General features: G+C 36.9%; 1 protein-coding gene across 22 annotated transcripts in view; it reads left to right on the top strand.

The window, feature by feature from the left end:
- The window catches only part of DLG2 (discs large MAGUK scaffold protein 2), a 1040329-nt gene that overhangs the window by 774717 nt on the left and 244779 nt on the right, over positions 1-20833 (top strand). The window lies entirely within an intron of this gene.

The following is a 20833-nucleotide window of genomic DNA, read 5'->3' as shown; positions in this document are numbered from 1 at the left end:
CACTCGGTCCCTCTCCGCCAGCTCTCCGGCCTGCCCAGGCCTCGCTGGATGGCAGCGCAGCCCCTGGGGCACCAGCCGCCCCTCCCGGTGGGGTGTCACCAGCACACGTGCCGAGGGGACACCCTGGCCCTGTTCCCTCTGTTCTGTGCAGGAACACACACTGCAGTGTTTGAAAAGATGCAGACCAGATTCCTACAACTACATACTCATTATGCTTGACGGGGTTGTGCTACTTGTGAAAGCAGCTCAGAAGTGCAGTATTTTATAGTTATATATTATCAGGCAAAACAAAATCGACATCAACTGTGTTGATTAACTGCCTACAACTCAAATGCCACATCCCAGTGTAGGTTGTCCCTGCTTGTGAATCAGACTCACGGCCCAACCTTAAATTATTTAGGATCTTTTGGAAATTATACAAATTAATTGTGAATTTTCCTTATCGCTTTCATGTAACAAATTAAAAATTCTTAATTGGAAGAGTTTCCTATAATTTCTTTTTAATCCTGACTCAAGTGTTCTTTTCAAGTATATGATCCAGTCACGTAACTGTTATATTTAATGAAAGAAAAGTTGTGCTGCCGTTCAGCCTCGGCGTTCATGTTATTTTGCATCGATGAATCTCTGACCCTAATAAGCACAAACATTCCTATAGACTTTCTTACGCTCTTTCCTTTTTTTAATGAGGAGTCTTCTATTTTGGACACTATTATTAAAATTATTAGGAAGATGCACCTTTTAAAAGCTGAGAGAGGTGATTGCAGGAGAATCTTAAGCTGTAACGGCATAAAATTTCACCAGTTCAAGTGTTTAATTATTTAGTTACAGAAGCCTTTCAGGTTAAGATGGGATGCTTCAGGTTAGAGCTGTGGGCTTTATTTCCAGTTATGCTGCTGACTAATTCTCTTTAGTTGAGCAGATCACTTAATTCTATTTTCGTTGCTTTATCTATCAGTAAAATAAACATCTTGCTCAGTTATACTGAGAACAATAACTAATATAATTAAACAGAATAGAATCAAATATTTAAAAGAAAATTAGGTCTTTGTTCCATCATTTGGGAAGTGTTTCATATTTTGGGGATATATGGTTTGGTTTTCAGAGGTACTGTGCTTTTTTGTGCTACTGAGGCTCTTTTGTTCATAATCTGCACCCATGGAAATTAAACTGTATAATCTTAGCTCATAAAATGGACAGAAATATTAATTCAGTTTAGTTAAGTAGCAGTATTTTCTTTACTGTATCTTTAGAAAAGAAAAAAAAATGAGTTCTCAGTAAGAAAACATGTAAATCACTAGTATTAAAATTTCCCTGCTGTTACAATTACAAGCAGAGCTACAGAGAGACATTTGGGAACAAAGGAAAGATGTCTCCTTCCTTTCTATGCCTATAAGCAAGCTCTGAAATTCAGTCTTTAAGTCAGCCACAGGAAATGCTCCTGAAGCACCCAATGCCAGTTCCTACCTCCTTTTTACATGAATGACGAAGACGAAGACGGGAAATAGGAGCCTGGAAAGGTATCACAGGCTACTTTTAACTGGTTCCTGCCTGAGGATTTTGGCCAGGGCAATCAGTCATCCAGTATGGCGAGGGCGAGGTGGACCATGTCCCTCAAAATTGAAGTTTTGCCTGATGACTCTTTCAGAGAGCACCGTTCACCACCTAATGCTGGCTACAGCACTTACTGGCTAGATACAAAGCAGGAGAGATGCTTGAGATTAGCTCATGAAAATCCAGTCAGTTCATAGCCAAGTCTGCACAATAACTTTCTTGTTTGAAACCGTCATTTCTGAGATGCATTATTGTTTATTTTCAATATACATTAAGCACCCTCTCAAACATCTTGTTCTGGTCTCTGAAAATTCCCTTGAAACAGTTCTTCCAAATGATCGAGCACTAAAACTCCAGACACAATATTCAAATGCTTCTGAGTATTGCAAGAAATTTAAACCCACATTTTTGATATTGGTTCCATATCAGCTTCAAGTGTATTCAGGATAACTGACAAAAAAATTGACAGAATGTGTCACTCCACATGGGATTGCTACAGTAACAAGCTAATGGAGCCATTTGCTAATTCAAATCTCGTCCACAGTGATGGAAGTTAATGACAATTATTACCTGACAACTGTCTAAAGGCCAATATGAGAAATGGGTTTGGAGATTGCAGTTTCATTCCTGTGGACAAGTTTCCACATCATAAAAATCATCACTCCATCTGTCACAGTAATTGCTAGACTCTCAGCTCATCAGAAAAAGCAAGAATAGACGTAACCTGGAGAACAAATTACTGGTTTTACCCCAAGAGATAGTTATTTGAGCTGAGAAATGAAATATTACCGTGGAGACAAGGTAAACAAAGCTAGCCTGTGGCTACCTATGCTGTACCTGTTGAGTGAAGAATAATTTGCAGGGTTGTAGCTGTACTCAAAAAAGCAAGAAAGCTTACTGGTTAGAGCAAAGACCTGGGGACTGAGAAATTTTCCAGTACCGCTGACAGCTTGTATGACCTTGGAAAATTAAGACTTTACTTCAATTTTGTCCAGTTGTGAAATATGTGATACGCATCCACAGGAACCACCAGCAGCCCACGGATTTAAAAGGTATTTCCAACGGGTGCCAACTGCATGATTTTCTGCAGTACATAAAAAATGATCATTACTACCAAGTAGAGTGATAGGAGGCATCATGGAAAACAGGTGGGGCCTCTAATTGCAGTGTAATTTGTCATGGAAATGCAAAAGAACTATAAGAGTAATAATGAACCTTCTCGCAGCCCTGGGCCAGTCTTGTTTTACACTACAGTTATCCCACCGGAGTAACATAGTGCTGACTCAGGTCCCCAGTTTATTTTGTGTTTAATTATCACCATTTATTACTGTTGACAAAAACCCTAGATGTAGATACTTGCAAATATGTCCTTTTCTGCTGGTTTTGCCAAGTCAGGTAAGGTCTGACTTTGAACAGGGTATGTCTAAAAATATGCTTGTGATAGAGAAATCAGGAGGCAGCACTCAGCTGAGTCTGCGCTAGACCAGTGATACCGCAAGCCTGTTGGAGGACACTGTTGTGGAAGGTGCTGCAAAACTGAATGAGCTGGTCAGACTAGATCCTCATCTCATGTAGCCTCTGATTTCACAGCACTTTACTGCTGCTGTCCAAAAAGTATAAAATACTCATTCATGGAATAGTCAGACACACATCAATACTATGATTAAAGAAACCTCCTGACATGATGGGATCCACCTCCTAGATCTGCGCTAAAATTTCGACATGTTTTTGTTTTCCTTTTGAGATTTCTGCTCCCCCCCCCAACACACACACTATCAGAACGGACCCGTACCTTTATGGGTCTATGAGGATAATAATAATTTCCCATGGTAAAGGGAAAACTGGTTTCAGTAGCCACAGGCTAAAACATTGGGATCAGATTCTTCTGCCACTTCACTGTTTTTAAAAGGACATGCAGCCATCATTAGGAAAAATGTAACCAAATGGTTATATATTTCTCATGTTACTGCAGAAATATTTCTTGATCAGTACTCATTACATTTCCTATTTCAAAAAAGAATTTGTTGCTTTTTGAAAATATTGACTATATAATTGGAACCATCTGTCTGCGGAGACTTTAGTGTGATACAAGTAGTGATAATCATAACCCCCAAAACTTTAAGACGCTTATTTATATTTGAGTTGGACTGAAGTCTCAACATAACTTTGGGATATTGTTGTATGTTGTTCCCTGATTCAGTCTGGTAACGCAAATATTACAAAGGGGTTTATGAAAATGGGGAAAATAGCAGAGAAAAAAAACAAACAAAAAAAAACAACTGTGGGAAACACACTCTCCTTTATGTATATAGTACTTTTATGTATGTAAATACAGTTAGTGAGATGTTTTTAAATACAACCTGGACTTTGAATAAATACTGTCCTTATTTTAGGTTAAGCTTTCGTTTTGGTGTGAAGCACTGCTGAACTTGTTTTCTTAAGGACTTAAATTCATTTTCATGTACATATAGCTATAAACATTTGTAATACATGAGACACAGAAGACATGGAATAACGTTTTTAAAAAATACTGATTCACTAGCCTAGTGAGAAAATTGGCTGTTGTAAAATGCAAGATGAGCTTTCAGATAATCTCATCAGTCAAAGTCCAACTGACTTCCAATAAAATAGAGATTTGGAAGTACCTAAATTACATTTGAAAGTGAAATATGAACTACTAAAGAAATACGAGCCAGAGGTATATATACAAGAATATCTGCTTAAATTCCATAGTTTGGCACATGGTTGCTTTGCAAACCATGACACTTTCACTCTGTATCTCAGTTTGTATATTGAATTTTCCATCTCTTCACCTCTCAGGCAGAAAGTAGTCTGAGTAGATTTAGATTAGTTAGATCTCTTTACCTGCCCCCTTCAAATTCCTAATGAAAGCAATTTCACTCCAGTTGATTTGTCTTGGTATTTTCTCAATTCCCTATTTGGTGTGAGATATAGTAGCTCAGTCCTTCATGAAGGATATTTTAAAGCGATTACTGTGTTTTGAGTGGCTGGAGGTGCTATGTGCTTGGCCACCAAAATTGTTTGGTGCTTACTTAAAAATGGTTTGTTTGGTTCCCTTTTCTTTTCTTGTAGACTTAACTTCCAATGGTGTAACCCGCAGTGAGATCTAAATATGACTTCAGATCTTTAAAATTTCTCTTAGAGCTTTCACTTCAGTTCAGGATACACATGAGGAGTTGGAAGGATAATTTATGTTATCCCAGCGGACTGGGGTTGTGCCTAATGGCAGTCAGTTTCTCTTCCCACTCCATAGTTTCTTTGGTGAATTTGCATAAACTCTATAATCTTTTCATGAGTTAGTTCAGTGTTTTAAAAGTGTGTTTGTCTGTAGGAAATTAGAAAGCCTGACTATACAGAAAGAGAGAAATGCTTAAGAATATTGATTCATTACAGGGAGCTGTTCAGACATGTTCTAGTGTGCAGCTCTAAAGCTGTAGAGCTCACCTTGCATCCAAAATTTTCCCAAAATGTGATTTTAAAAAACCCACAAAGCAACAAATGAAAGCTCTTCTGGAATTGCTGATTATCAATATCCCCACAAGAGAGGTGCCTTTCCTGCTGCTACCTTGGGATCTGAACCAAAATCCGTTGGAGCTTGGAAATACTGGCACTTCGTTTTGTAAATGAAAAAGTGAAGGGGGAAGATTTAAAGTTAAAATGTTGACAATGTGAGTTATAGAGTTACTGTGCTTCACCATAGTTTCTTAAGCGTCAGAGCATTTATACTGGATTGATTTGAGAAGTAGTACTCAAATCTATCCATGGGGGATGGGGGGGGAGGAATGCAGGAAAGGGAGGGCATAAAGAGGGATACGTAATTTTTATTCACTAATACAAGAGAAATGCAAACCCCTGAACTTCTGTTTTTGATAGGAAACATTGACAAAGGCAAGACAAGAAAGAAAAAACTGCCATTGATAAAACATAAGTATGTATGCAGTGGTATTCAGTGTCAATTTGCAGTAGTAGGACAAATTGACATAGGAGTTCATCACAGGCCATAGTTATTATGAGCTGCTTATCAATAAATATGAAGTCACTGGGAGACATTTTTACTGTTTTGCTAAGAAAGAAAAGAAAAAAGCCCACACATTAGGTATTCAGAAAGGGTTACAAGCTCTAAACATCCCTGAATTTTGTGGAAGTCTAGTTATGCAACTGACCTTTTTGGGTTGAACCTAAATTTAGCTAAGTTGTCATTGTAAATTTGCATGCAGCATTTTTAAATGTTTTGGGATCTTAAACAATTTATTCTTTAAAAGGTTTTTATTTCATTTTTAAAGAATAGCACTGGAAGAAGCTAGCTTATCTGATTTTTTTTTAAATAATGCTTGTAGTGCATAAAACTGCAACTGTTACTGCATAAAAAGCAAGGTCAGTGGAAGTGACAAGACAGTAAAATACTTCTTTTGTAGCTGACAGAGGGAAGGAGAGGATTTAGTTTGACTTTCAATTAAAATTTCAATATTGTTAAGGAAACACTGGAACAGAAACATTACAAACCCCAGAGAGATGCAGTTAGTTTCTTTTTCTAGAGTATTTCCAAAGTCCACGTAGAAAATGCATCATTCCACAGCTAATTGGAGTTGCTTACAGTATCTTTGGAGAATCATTATAGTTCTTGCTTTTATGCTGTTGAAATCACTACATTGATGAAGTGGGGGCAGGGGAAAGAATTAACTACAATGTGAGCGTACACTTGTATATGTTCTTGCACGTCACAAATTACTCGTGATTTGATTACACTGCTTTCTAACATCTGAATTCTGAATAGCAATGACTGTATCCTTAAGAAGAGCTTTCCTAAAAAGCAGGCTGAGACCATCATAGTAAATTACCCTGTTTTGAGAGACATAGCATTAGCGTGCACACCTGAAATGTACTGAAGCCCAGATGGGGGAGTACACAGTGGGGAAACTAAATGTCACTTGCTAGTACTCAGTGGTAGCAGAATGCATCTGCAGAAAGCAGTGCAAGACCATTCAGATACTTCTGAGCTGGTTCTAGACAAGTTAGGTTAGCTGATGAAGCAGTCTAACCTGCTTCCAGTAAATGCCCGCCTTGATTGTTGACTTGGGAATAATCAGCAATATGTATAGACAGTTCAGCTGCTGATCTAATGAAGACAGCATAAACTGTAATCAGAACTGTTAGCCCCTTCAGGGTACAGTGACTAAGAATTGCAGGTAGGAGGACTTATGTAGTATCTGTGGCAAGAATGTGGCTGTACAGGCTTGGCTGGAAGCAGAAGTCATACAGGTTTGGTTAGGATACAAGCTCACATAATACTGTCGTTACACCATGCAGAAACAAATTTGCTTTTGACATTTCAGATTCAGCAGTATGAGTGAAGGTTGTTAATTTTTCATAGCAAGACTTTACAACCATTTTATATATTATACTACTTCAGTGAAAGTGTAAAAAAGTCTTGTATGAAGACGTCTAAAGTAGGCAATGAATTCGTGAGTGTCTTGAGACTCAAATGATTGAAAGTTCTCCTGGTTGGTATGTGCACAGCAGTTAGAAAAGGAAGTATGCAAAGAGGGAAATTTACTCCTGATGGAAATTTTAGCGTATTTTCCCTAATGTATTTTGCCTGGTTTCCCAGATACCTCTCGTAGTCATCATTCAGCAATTAGCATTTGTGTTGGTATGCCGCAGATTACAGAACTGGGTCTTTCAGCTAGGGTACTGGAAGTTTGTGCTTTGTAACGAAAAATTCAAGATCCAAACCATAGTGGCAATGATCAGAATACTGGAATAGTGATCAGCCTATTTCTTTTCCTTGCCTTTCCTATTTTTTTCTCATGCAATCTTGTGCAATACCATAGCGCTTTGAATTAATGACAGGAAAGGTAGACTCCTGTTTTGACAAAAATGGCATTAAGCAGCAGGTGTCTGCAAAGGAAGATCAGTACAATAACAAAAGCAGATCATATCTCTGTGAAGTCAGAAGGAGAATTACACTGACTTTGTTGGAGCTTGGATAATCCAAGAATAAACATGGCAACATAATACTATAAGCAGATTCATACTTTAATGTCAAGGCTAACTTCCAAATCCCATGACATAGTGCTTTGTAGCATCTGAAAGACTGTTTCTCAAAAAGCCACAGTCTATTTGAGTGTACTACTGAGCATCCTTCATAAGGAATAATATCACATGGAAAATAAATTCTTAAATGATTGGAATGGTATATCTATTTGCTGTTGACTTAAATAAAACAAGCAGCATGGACTATTGCTGAGGAGTAAACCTTAAAAAACCATGCTGCTCTATAAAATTGTAGTTCTTAGTAATCAACACTATGATAAGAGAGAGGATTTTTATAACAGTTAATGTAAAATAGCTTTCCAGTAGGATAGAATATGCTGTATTTTTTTCACATCAGATTTATATAATTTTGTCCAGGCAACGTTTCATGTTTTCATGTTTAAATTTTCCACAATAAAAAAAAAAAACAGCTTAATTAATGTCAACTAACAGAAATTCAACATTGATGCAATTTAGGAAATGACAGGTTTTCTTCAGTTTGCCCACAGAAATGGTGAATAGCACAAATTAGTTTTAGTCTTGCCTACCTTAATATTGCTGCCATTACTGTAAGAGTCTGGACATTTCATTTATCTGTGTTTTTTTTAGACAGGGAGCAGTCAAACAGAGAGAGTTAATGGCTTTACTAAGGTCCTAAAGGAAATCCACAGTGAGGCTACAAGTTTCAGACTCACTTGCCAGAAGGAGCAACAAACAAAACACATAAATCAAGAATACAGTTGTGCAAATTTAAATTTTAGTATCATATATAGGAATTTTAATCAGTGTAATTATCTTTTTGAGGTTTTGAGATAGCTTCAATTGACTTGTAAAATAAATTGCTGGAAAAAAGTGGAAGCCACCATTTGACTTGGAATGTTGATTCGCAAGCTGACTAACCAATATGCAGGAATTTGGCAGTATTGTCAAGGGACTTTATAAAGCAAAGTCAATTAAAATAAGTCTCTCAAGGCTTAAACCAGTCTCTAAATAGAGAACAAGATGAGCTGTGGTGTGAGAAGAAATTGTGTTTTCTTCTGTTTTACCTCTATTCTTAGTCAGAGGTTTACACAATGTAACATTTACTGTAAGAATATTTAATGGGTCTGGATTGCCATCTGTGAAATACATAAATTGAAATCATTAATATTTTCTGATACTCATTTATATATTGTGCATTTGTATTGGAAGGGAAGAGTTGGTGTTTGGGACTGTTATGCAGCAACGTCTGATCGGTATATAAAAGGATTCTGTAGCTACAGTAGCTATCATAGTTTTAATAATAAGATGCAAATTTAAATGCATTTAAATGCCTCAAAGGTGTGGAATGTCTCCAGACCTATCTTTGGGCCAGGAGAAAAAAACAGCAAACCGTTACGCTTAACTTGGGTACAAAAATGAGCATTTTATATCCAGAAGTAACTGATGAGTGGAAGAACCTTCTTTGGGTTTCTTAATGTATTTACCCAACTGTATTTGGAGAATTCCACTGATTAAAAATACGATTATTTAAACAGGTATTTTATATAATAGTAGATACCCATGATAAGTTGGAAGAGAGGCATAACTTGGAATAAAATAGTATATCAAAGGAATTCTAAACACAAGAGCCTATTGCCATGGAATTTCCTGCCAATCTTGCAAATGCAAGATTTGAAGATGTGGATGACCATCCAATGCATGGGCTTATCCTCCATCAGTTTTTTTGCATCATCTGAGTAATCCATATTTCATATGTGAAGTGTTTCATTGATTGCAGTGTGTTCATAGGTTTTCTGCAGAGCTATTCCATCCTCAAAAATAAAACAGGGAGAACTGAAGCAAAAACCTGCAATGCTAGCTCAGTTCATGTGCACAGGATAAATATGGACAAAAGATACCCATCTCCAAAAATAGCTTCCTTGTGTGGCTATTTTTTTTTTTTTCTACAGTGGTGTTAAATGACAATGGAATTCTGGGTTTAGCCCTTGTTAAGATTGGATAAGTTGCTGGTGTAAATCCAACTGTGACCATTTTTATTCATTGATTAATGTTTTTTTGTGCTTCCCTGTCTGTCAGTTATTCATATGTTTTCTCTTAAACAGCAGTGTTTTTTGTCAGTGTACCCAGTGCAATTGGTTCTGGCCAAAACATTTGGGAACCAAAGTACAAAGGTACTTGCAAAGAGAAATTATTAGTTGGAAGCAGCAAAGAGACGTGTAGTTCTAGATAAAGCTCTTTATCTAATAAGTGAAAGCTGAAAGTAGAAGAAACATGACAGCATCTTCACCTTTCACACTAAATTAACCTTGAAATAACCCAAGAACCTTGGGTTTGCTGGCTGACTGATGCGAAGATTGTAATTGTAAGAAATGACCACTAACCTGCAAGAAATATTTGAAAAGTTTAGTGAAGAAAACACAGGCTGTTGTCCAGGATTTATACTATTAAGTATCTTAATGACATTAAATCACTTCCTAGAAGGATCACAAATTGACTATCAGTTTAGTCGTGTATGCATGCTTGCTAATTTTGCACATATTCTAAAACCAGTTTCTAATGTTTTACTCAAATGATTTTATCTATTGATTTTGTAACTAAACAATTTGCCTTAATGACTGGCACAGGCTTAGAGTAAAATTCTTCATAAATTCCTTTCACAGTTCTGTTCTAAATAGATAAATTTCTCTTCAAAGACTGAACTTAGCAAGCATCTTTAAATAAATGGTGGGGTTTATGTCAATTTAGGGATATAAGGATTGACATAATGGAACATATAAATAATCTATCTAACCCATCATTCATCTAATCCAATTTATGGCCTGTAATCAAAGACAGGCAAAATTAGTTAGTAATATGCTTGGACAATATTACAGTGATCTACTATGGGAGATGCTTGTGCCTGACACTCCCACTGTGAGTAACCCCAGAATGAGAAAAGGGATTTTTTTTTAAAAAAAAATTATATATACTTCTAGCATGTACTTCATTCTTAGACCTCATAGTGTAAAATGTTGAATGCTCCCCATGAAATGCAGAGTAACTCCAACTTCTGTCAAATTAAAAAGATCCAAGAATCTTGATTTCTATAGATTAGTTTAGAAACAAGAGTTTAAGCTATTGGATCTCTTCACTATTCATCTTTCATATTGACAATACATTTTTTATACTTCTGCATTTTCACATTACCACTCACTGCTGTTTGTATGCATTGTGTCAGGATGCCATTTGTTTCTGTGCATTATGTTATTTCTACTTTTGCTTTTCTCTCTGTGTATTTCTGGAGGATTTCTGTTTTTTGTGTTTGGTATAGCTGCACATGCACACATGCATGCTGGGCTGGTTTGAATGACATAGAAAGTGACACTAAATAGCAGCTTATGTAGAGATTACATTCTCACCTCTGATCTGTTAAACAAGACAGATATTCAACCCATATTCCTAGCTTGCACAGAGATAATGTATATCCAGATAGGAGGGATAACATTATCAGAAGGTATCACACAGGTGCAGTAAACATTGTATCAGGAATAACTGAAATATAAAGTGTGCTGTTCTGATAGATTTTAGATGGTAATCGTACATTAATGTTCTTTCTGTTGTGAGCATTCTTTTTGTTTTAATGAACAACTTCTGTGGGAGCTGAATACACTCCTTTTCTGGCCTTTTCACCTTGACGGTTGCTGTAATTCATTGCAGTGCACACAGGAGAGCTAATAAGTACAAAGAAAATGAACTTGGTCTTATGCAGAAACAGTATTAAAACTTAAATTTCTATAGGAACATTTTTATTATGCAAATATAATGAAACAGCATGCCATGAGATATAGAAATGTTTGTTAATGGCATGGTATGGTTTGGCATCAGACAGTTTTTCATTGCTGTTTTAAATCACTTTAATTAATTATTATTATCCATATGCTTTATCTTGAATGAGTAAAATTCAGTGCGATGACTCTACCATGAAAAGAATTTTATGTGCTTGTTTCTCTTTCGATGGAGATGGATAGAAACTTTGCAAATTAGTTTAATGGGTTGCAGTGATATGAGCTCTGTCATTAGGCTTATTTATCTATGATTTCCCTACTCTTTAAAAAAGAAACAGATGCAGTACAAAAGTTCTATGAATTATTTTTCAAGTATCATCTTCAGTACAAAGAAAGTCAACCCTCCCTTGAGAAGAGAAAGCAAAGCTAAGCTGTTCCAGGCGTTAAGTGCAGTATTGCAAGATCAGTATAACCATTAAGACATAATCTGTGTCCATTTCATTAATGACAAGATTGCTCTGACAGAGTTCTGTGTTAAAATCACATTAGGCTTCCTTTTTTTGAATCCTGAATTGGAATTAGGTCTCTGATTCCTGAAGGGAACTCTCAACAGTCATACAAGTGGTATTCATAACTTTAAATGAACTTCTCTGGGCTGTGGTGGAAAAGTACATGAAAATGTGAGGCCTTTCCAGATTTTTCTAGTGTCTGTTTAACCAGTTGTTTTCTGATCCTCCTGTCAAGTACGTTATGAAATTGAATTTCCACAAAAACAGTCCAGTTCATCCAGTTCTATCCACAACAATAAACCAGTTCATCTAAAAATTCTGGTATTAACTCTTTCTGAAATTCAAGGTCTTACTAGCTGTTAGCATTGTTACGAACAATTTACTAGTAGTTTACATTATTTTAGAATTTATGCTGTATTCATGGACTACAAAGTAGGCAAGCTTTTTCTTTAGACAATAAGAGCAATTTCCTTAATGGAAAACTTCTAATTTCTCCCCCTACCCACCCACCCCTCCCCCGCCCCATGAAACTGGTAAATACTTGTATGATGTTGTATGATGTGCAAACTGGTAAATATTTGTATGATGTTGTATGATGTGCAATTTTGTATTTTTGGACTGCAGTTCTTACATGATTCTTCTTGTTGTACCTGTATGAGTTTTCCTAAAGCTACTGAGATACTCTTTGATTTTTATCCAAGTTTTGCCATGCAAGGTTTCTTATAAGTGGACCCATTTTTCAAGTCCTTGCTAACATCTTTCAACAGTTGACTAAACTGGAAAGGGATTTTGGCGCAGATATTGCTGTTGTTACTTGCACAGAAACCTAACGAGCTTTCTGTGCGATAAATACATTTCATTGCAGAAGCATGGTGCAGCTCTAGAAGTACATCAGAAGTGGTGTTGGGGGACAGAGATGTCAGGGGACAGTGGTGTTGGAGGACAGCGTGTTAGGGGACAGCAGTGTCACAGCATGGGGACCCCCCATGGGGTGCAGCCCCTCAGGCCCAGCCGGCTCCATCCAGGGCCCCTCATCTCCATGGCATTCCAATACACTCTGTAATTGGTAAAAAAAGTAAATCTCAAGTCATCCTACTAGCCTGTCAGTTGTATTATTATTATTGTTGTTGTTGTTATTGTTATTGTTATTATTAATATTACTGTAATGAATATGAGGAATTATAAAGCTCCATCTGGAGTTCGAGTACTCCCTGATGAAGTTAGTTTGACAATTACACCAGCTGAAGACTGAGGTTTACATGTCAAAAGATTTGCAAGAAGTGAAAAACGTGTAGGTATCTAGAAAAAAAGAAGGGATAATGGTAGAAGACAGGAAATCTTACCTTCTCAGTTGCTTAAGCAAAATCAGATGGAAATGGTCATGAACACAGCAGCTGAGTTTGCTCCAATTACAGCTGTGGCAGAGGACGTAGTGCTACTTTCATGAATTTAAATAGGGAGCATTTGCTTAGGAACAACAGAAAATTTCCTGATGCACTGCATGGCTTCCCAGTTACCTACACCTTGTGGTACCCTGGTACCAGTGCCTCATAAATACGATGCGGAGTTTTTAGTTCCTCATGGAGAAAGCAGCTGTCACCCTCCTCCCTGCTCTGACATGATCCTTATGTAATTTGACATCACTAAGTTTTTTTGCCATGCTGGTACACTTGAATGCCATACCTCATTTACTGCTTGCTATCGCTCCTAATTCTCTTCTGGCATTAGTGTTTTCCGAGCATCACCGTTCCAATGAATTGCACAGGGTATAAGAGAAGGCTGGCCGAGGTCAAGCCTTGCAGCCACGGGGGCAGCGCCGTGAGAAGAAGGGATTTAGAAGGGGAAAAAACACCCCTTCCAAAGTATGGGGAGAAGATATGACAAAGGAACGTAATGGGATGAAAGGGAGAAAAAAAAAAAAAAGTATATTATAACAGAAATCAGTACCTAACTGACATATAGAAGAGAATAACCTCCCAAAAGAGCAAGGTATCATGTCTGAGTCATTAAAACAGGTCTCATGTCTGCTATAATTTGTTCCACTTAATTTTGTATAGATTTGTAACAGTAATTTTTTTGTACATTTTTTACTTGGTATGCCTAACTTCCTCAGTGCTGTGCTCTTCGCAGTACTGTGTAAGTCCGTACTTACCCTACATGGGGACATCAGAGTACATGTGAAACTTCACCGATAGTATATCCTCTATGATGTACTCCTTTAAACAGCATTCCTAACTATTCTCAGTTCTCCCCATGCATTCCAAACTTCTTCAGCTGTTTTAAATATTATATTTCAAACTAAAATAACAGATAAGCATACTTTTTATATTTTAAAGCTTATTGTTATCTCCTGCAATTATCTCAGATGTAAAGAAAGCAGATCTGAAGTCAGGGGATATTTTACCACTTTGAATATAGGTGCTGATTTAGGCTCACTGCTAACAAAGGTGGATAATTAGCTTTATTCCAGGAGCTGAAGCGTTCCTCTGAGTCACAGTTTCACCTTGCATTCTTCCTTATTGCTTCCTTATTCCTATATGATGCTAGTTTAGGGCTGCAATTACAAATACTTCAAGTTGCAAAATGTGGATAACCACTTCTTTGTGGATACTGTTTGGAGAAAGAAAGAAGGAAGGAAGGAAGTGAAAGAAGGAAAGGAAGGAAGTAAAGGAAGAGAAGGAGGGAAGGAGAGGTCAGCAACCTTGGTGACTTTACTTGTGCAAGGGAAATTATTCCAGAGAACCTGAACAGAGAGGTAGTGTTGTCCTTATTTTACATATTTGTAGGCAGAGTGACAGCCTAATCCTTCATTTTGTTTCTTTACTGTTTTCCACTGGGTAGGTGTTTAGCCTAGCGATGCTATTTGTAGAATATATGTGCAGATGCCATTTTAAAAAATGAGTTATTGTTCCGAAGTCACTCCAAAAATCCTCATTGCATGTGCCTGTGCATGAAAGCTGGTTACATCTCATGTTTGGCTTTGGTGCCTAAGGGTGATCTGAAAGTAGCACAGTTGAATGTCCTGTTCTCTGAAGTTTCCTACTTACCTCTGATGGGAGACTGTGGTTAGTTTGACACTTCTAATATGGGTCAGTAACTGTTAGTACTGGATATTATCAAGCTGTTTGTAGCAGGGAGAAAATTAATAGCAAAAAAGCACTCCTTTGTCTTCTAATTAATCCCACAGGAGAGCAAAAACTCATTTAAGTTAGAAGTTTAGCCATTGGCAGCATCAGGAAAAACTGGTTTCACTTCACTGAGCTGAATTAAAACTCCACATTAATAGAGTTAAAGCATGTTGTCTTCTTAAACTCTTATATCCATCAAAGCAAAGGCTTAGAAGCTTTATAAACAACTGCACTGCTACCTTCCATCCTTGACATAAGAAACAACATGCTGAGAATACATCATAAAACCAAAGTGTCAGCGTTCCCTTTGCTGTTCTCCAGTGGACCTTCTATATTGTATTAATCCATCTTTGTTCTTTCAGTATTGTGAATAATGAAGAATAACTCAGAGCCCTAGTTTGGGGGATTGTTTGTGGGTTTTTTCTGCACAGAACATATTGATAGACAAATGTGATTTGTATACTTTTCTTCCGCATGGCAATTTCAGAATTGGGACCTCAAGAATGCTGCTCCAAAGCCAGTTTTCAGGGAGGTCTCTGTTTAGCCTGTGCCACTAGCTGCATCACTGCTTCCTTATGAGAAGATGCAGGTCAATTGATTTAGGAAGCAAATAATGAGTTTTATCTGTCACTTTTGACTTGTCAAAACAAAGATAGATGAAAACAAAAGGTTTCCTAAATCAGGGCTATATCAAATAATGAACAACTGTTCTTTGTTGATAGGAGGTAGGTTGGAAGAAGAAAACTAATGACTTTTCTGTGTGTAAAAGCAATGTGTATTGTTTTTATACAAGCAAAAGAGACCAAGAAAAATTTTGGATTGTAACAACCATCTTTCTTCCCCCCTCAATGCAGTAGGCAGGCTTTGGGATGAACTTTGATTTGAGTGTCGTGCAGTCTGATCCCTTTGTGGCAGTTTGTCCATATTTATGGTTGTCAGATTGCATTATAGAATTTAAAACACAATAAATATTTATCTATTGTGATTGTGTCATCCCAGGTAGGGATTTCACTGGGATATTGTGTACTGGTGAAAGCATCATTTGTGAAGGGAAGGTGGTAGTTCATGTGGTCCCTGCAGGGAAAGAGGGGTTTATGATACTGCCTCCAGCTGCAGTGTCACCCACACGGCAGGAGTGCTTTCAGAGCATCCTTGGGCTAGAACAGAATCAAATCTAAGGAGAATTCTTTTACTTGCCTTCTTGATACTATAATACTTATTGATATTCTTATTTTCATAATAAACATTTAAATCAATATGTTGACACCAGGCTGCTCTATTTTTAGTATTTAACAAAGTCATGAAATGGCAGGCCTTGCCTGAGAAACAGGTTTAAAACAAAAAACAACTTAAACATTAAAAAAAAAAGAGGTTGGATTCTTTGTTCCCTGTTTTACCCTTTATTATCCATTTATAATCTCATTCTCTGTTCCGTCACTCATATGAAATGTCTTACAAGAACACTGTATTCCCTTTGTCTCAATGAACTAAAATGAAATAGAAGTTAAAACTGGTATTTGACAGGATGTGAGTCATTTCTTCAGGAAAGATCCATTTTGTGGGGCTGTAGTACTGAGTAGTATATTGAAGTGTGATTACTTTGTATTATTAAAACTACCTAGACATTCATTCTGTATCATTACAGAGAAACAGTAGCATTTTTATAAGCCTAAATGTTGAACTTTGAATGCTTACATCTGTGAGTGTAAGAACATGATACTTACCTTCATGTCTCAATCGGGATGTAAGTGTCTATCTTTAGGTATTCATCATCGAAAATGGTGGTGGCAGTAACTCAGAAGTGTTACTTTCTTTTGTGCTACAAAAGACATGACACATGTATAAGTGTGTCTTTGACAGAAGCCACCAGCAGCTTTATCTTTTAAATAAATCAGTAAGAAATGGTATCAAACTGTTATTTGTGTCTCGAACTGGATAGTCACTTGTGTAAAGCAGTGATTAAGCTGCATTTTTGATTTTTGTGTGTCACTATTCATGACGATACCTTAGAAGACATAAGCTTGTATTGAGCATCAGATTTGGTTTTTATGATTATGCACAAAAGAGTTTTCATATCACCATTTATGAATTATTTTAATGAAAAATCCAAGGACTCATTTGAACTCTATGTCACACGTAACTAGAATTAGAAAAGCATTTCTAATGAGTGGAATATTGTCAATAGCTGAGCCCCTCACTTGCTAGGAGTGAGGTATAAGGCTCTTTTTGCAGCTTTGCCTAAGGAAGGAGTCATTCCAGTGAGGGATACCGATGACATCTAGTGCTTGAGCAGTTTGGTAATTTCAGGGGAATACTGAATTGAAATTGTGGCTGTGATTCATACTTGTTATGGGATTACATCACTTACTAGAGCATCTGATATAATAGAAAATAATATTGCCACCCTAGTCTTTTTTTTTTTCACTCCATCATTGGAATGTGTTTTGTTTTCCCAAGGATCCACACTTCCCTCTGAATCGTCTTTGTCCAGCATGTCTGGATAATCCTTTGCTTAATTTGCTACTTCGTGCCCCAGCCATAACAGTACTGTTTGAGGATAACTACAGCAGATTTGGTGGCACAGCACAATTTCTCTAGTGGCTGAGGAGAGTGTTTTGTGTGTGCTGGGCACCTTGCCCTTCTGCTGAGATGTTTGCTAGACACAGGATTTTCTGAAAGGGGTGAATATCCTCTTTTGGCAAAGTAGGGTTTTGGAAGTGTTCTAGACTGGACACCCAAAAGCAAGCACCTGGTGCTGCTAATCACTTCTGGAACTGCTGTTTGTGTTTGTTCTCGGTTCAATTTTGCATTTCAACAATGATTTTCTTAGAAAGTTCATAAACAGCATTTTTACCAACCTTTCCAAATAGGGATCATATGTTTTAAACAACAATAATTTGCATATATCAAACAATGTCCCATTTTTTACACATACATGAATAATGAAATCCAGTAATAAATTTATGAGAGTGAAGGCAATACCAGCTCTAGATCTAGGTAGGTCTATGTTCAGAAGGGTAATCTGTTCCATGTTAAAGAAAAGTATATGATGTCAAACAGGGATCTTTTATAAAGGCTTAGGAGTTTTTGCTAATCTGTAAATGCCATTATGAATAGTATGGCCACAAAATTATTAGTCCTGCTTTATCCATTATATACAATGTTTAGAAACAGTGAAATTATTACTTTCAGGTTTTGCACAAAATAGCCTGGTTTAAGTATCAATCGTCAAAGGTAGTTGAATTCACGAGTAAAATGCAGCATCGCTGTGGAGACTGAGAGTCTGTTACAGTGATCAGACTGGTCCCTTTCCTCATTTTGAATATTCCAGTGTAGGAGCAATATTTCACCGTTCTATAAATTACTTCGGTGAGTGTGGCCCATTTTTTGATTTGCAACATCCAAACTTAGTCACATCCCAAGAGCTTACTATTAAATATGGTTTCGTGATGGTGTCCAGTTAATAATTCTGTAGAAAAAAAGGAAATGATTAGGTTTTAGTACTTAGCATCTGGAAGTCCTACTTTAACGGTCTCATAATTTTGCCCATTTTAAGGCTGGTCAGGGTTATATAATTAAGTTTGCTGTAGTAAAAATAGGGCAATGCTGAAATTTTTTGGGAAAGGGAAACAAAACTTTTGGAATTGAAGCCAGTTTGGCTAGCTGTACTTGGACACAGGTATTGTGGCTCTGGCCATAACAGTATGCCACGGCCCTAGTAAGGAGGAGATCTTGAAACAGGGAGAAGTGGCTTAAATGTTTTAAGGCAAAGTGCCAAATCTGCTGTGGCTGCTCAGCTTCCCTTTCCTATGATATTTGAATTTTCCTTTGAAAAACAAAACACTACCCAGCATTTATGAAACCCAATCCCTGCATGAAACCTTCAGTTGCTGCCTTGCCATGCCTCGTTAAGAGTTTTTTTTCCCCCACAAAATATGTAGCATCTGTTGCAAGAATATGAGCTGCTTGTTTAAAGTCTCCATTGTATAAAGTCTCCGGCAGTATAGCTCAGGCATGGCTTTGCCATCCTTCTCTGAGAAACAGACCTTGACATACAGTGTGACTTAGAAGCTCGTGACATACATCATCGTCCCTCCTCTCTGCGGGTTCCTGTTCCTTGTACCAGCTGTATTCTTGCATCTCTTGATGCAACTTCAAGTAATAAAATTTCTGAGAGTCAAGCTGCACAGTGAAAAGATGAAGGAGTTGTGGCTCTGCTGTGCCACTTCTGTCTTATGTATATGGAGGGAAAATTCAGGGGAGAGGCTCTTCCCTCTGTTATTAATTTTGTGTGGGAAGCCAGTACAGGAACATAAGGATGTATGTTCCCTTCCAGCTCTGTAGAGGGAGAAGGACAGAAGACAAGCCACAATCTAAACTTTAGTTTTTTAAAAAATGCATAAACACTAAAAAATGTATAGTTTCAAAATATGCATGCTACGTTATTTGCAAGATGCAAACTTAATGTGAAATTTTAACCAATATCCATTAAATAGTCTGCAATATTTGTCCAAATCACTATTCTGTTTACACCATGGTGCTGGAGACTCATGATACTCCTGTACATCCTATGTTTTGCTATAAAGCAGATAAAAAACTCTGTAGTTCTACTTAGAAAAGGAATATACATTCCCACAGAACTTCTGAAATACTCAGACTAAGGATGAATACTAACATGAAACGAGAGCACAATGGTCACAACAGGAAATACCAACAGGTCTTCTGTTTGTCTTGTGGCATGATATCATGTGTGACAACTCTATGTGCTGCAGAAGAAATCCCATCTTTTCTGTCAGACAAACAGTATTGGCTATGCTACAGGGTAAAATGCACATAAAACAGATGTGTTGCTCACTAATGTCAAACATCTTAGCTTTTAATGAAAGTAAGGTGTGCTTCTGAACAATCAGCTCGAGTTTTATACAAAGCTTGAAAGCAAGACGATATTTGCAAAATCTGCAACATTCTACAATCAGTGAAATCAAAATGACCAAAAGATTTATTTTTAATGTGTACTTTGCATTATTAATACTGAGCCTCAGTATGTGACGTAGCCATTTAAACTAAAGAGAAGATACACCCAGTTGTTTGTTTGTTTGTTTGTTTGTTTGTTTTCTTTTAAACAATTTGTCTTGGATAAAGAATATAATTTATTATCACAGAACTGCCTTTGATGATGTGTTGCTATCCATTTATATTTACATGAATAGTAGTGGTACAATACTATTATACAATATTACAATACTGAAGTTAATGTATGCTGTGTAATTTATAGGGTTTATCTAACATAATAACTATTTTTGACATTCCGTAGTCGTGACAACATAACATATGAGAAGCCAATAGATCTGAAGATTTTCAATCAAAAACATTTTTCTTTCAGAGTCTGTTTTGCTTAGAAAAAAAATCATGTTTATTTTCTAAATGTTGTGTCTTAGATTGATAAAATGTCATGTGGAAAAACTCAAGCTACGTAAAGTCTGATAGAAATAGCGACTGTTGGTTGAAATTTGTAAAATTTGAAGTTACATTATGATGCAATTATAAGCAGTGCATGTCCTCTTTTACTGAGCATTCTGCCTGAGAAACACTGAGAATTAGATTGATAATGTTATCATTTACTGTTTTACCTTCTGCTCTGAAACTAACTTTGCATTTTATGCTTAGTATATTTGGCAGAACAATTAGCATCTGAGTTATTTTAAGTGACTGAACTGTGTGTGTATACATATATTTTAAAAAGAATAAGAAAGTTAAAGGGAATTACTTTCTTCATTGTCTGCTTTTAATGAGGAATGAAACCTATTTTAAACAAGTGAGATTGTAGGACTGAGCTCTTTTTTGA

The sequence above is a fragment of the Falco peregrinus genome, chromosome 4 (genome assembly GCF_023634155.1).
Source record: "Falco peregrinus isolate bFalPer1 chromosome 4, bFalPer1.pri, whole genome shotgun sequence".
Lineage (NCBI taxonomy): Eukaryota > Metazoa > Chordata > Aves > Falconiformes > Falconidae > Falco > Falco peregrinus.
Note: the sequence above shows the minus strand (reverse complement) of the source record. Positions and strands in the feature narration are given on the sequence as shown.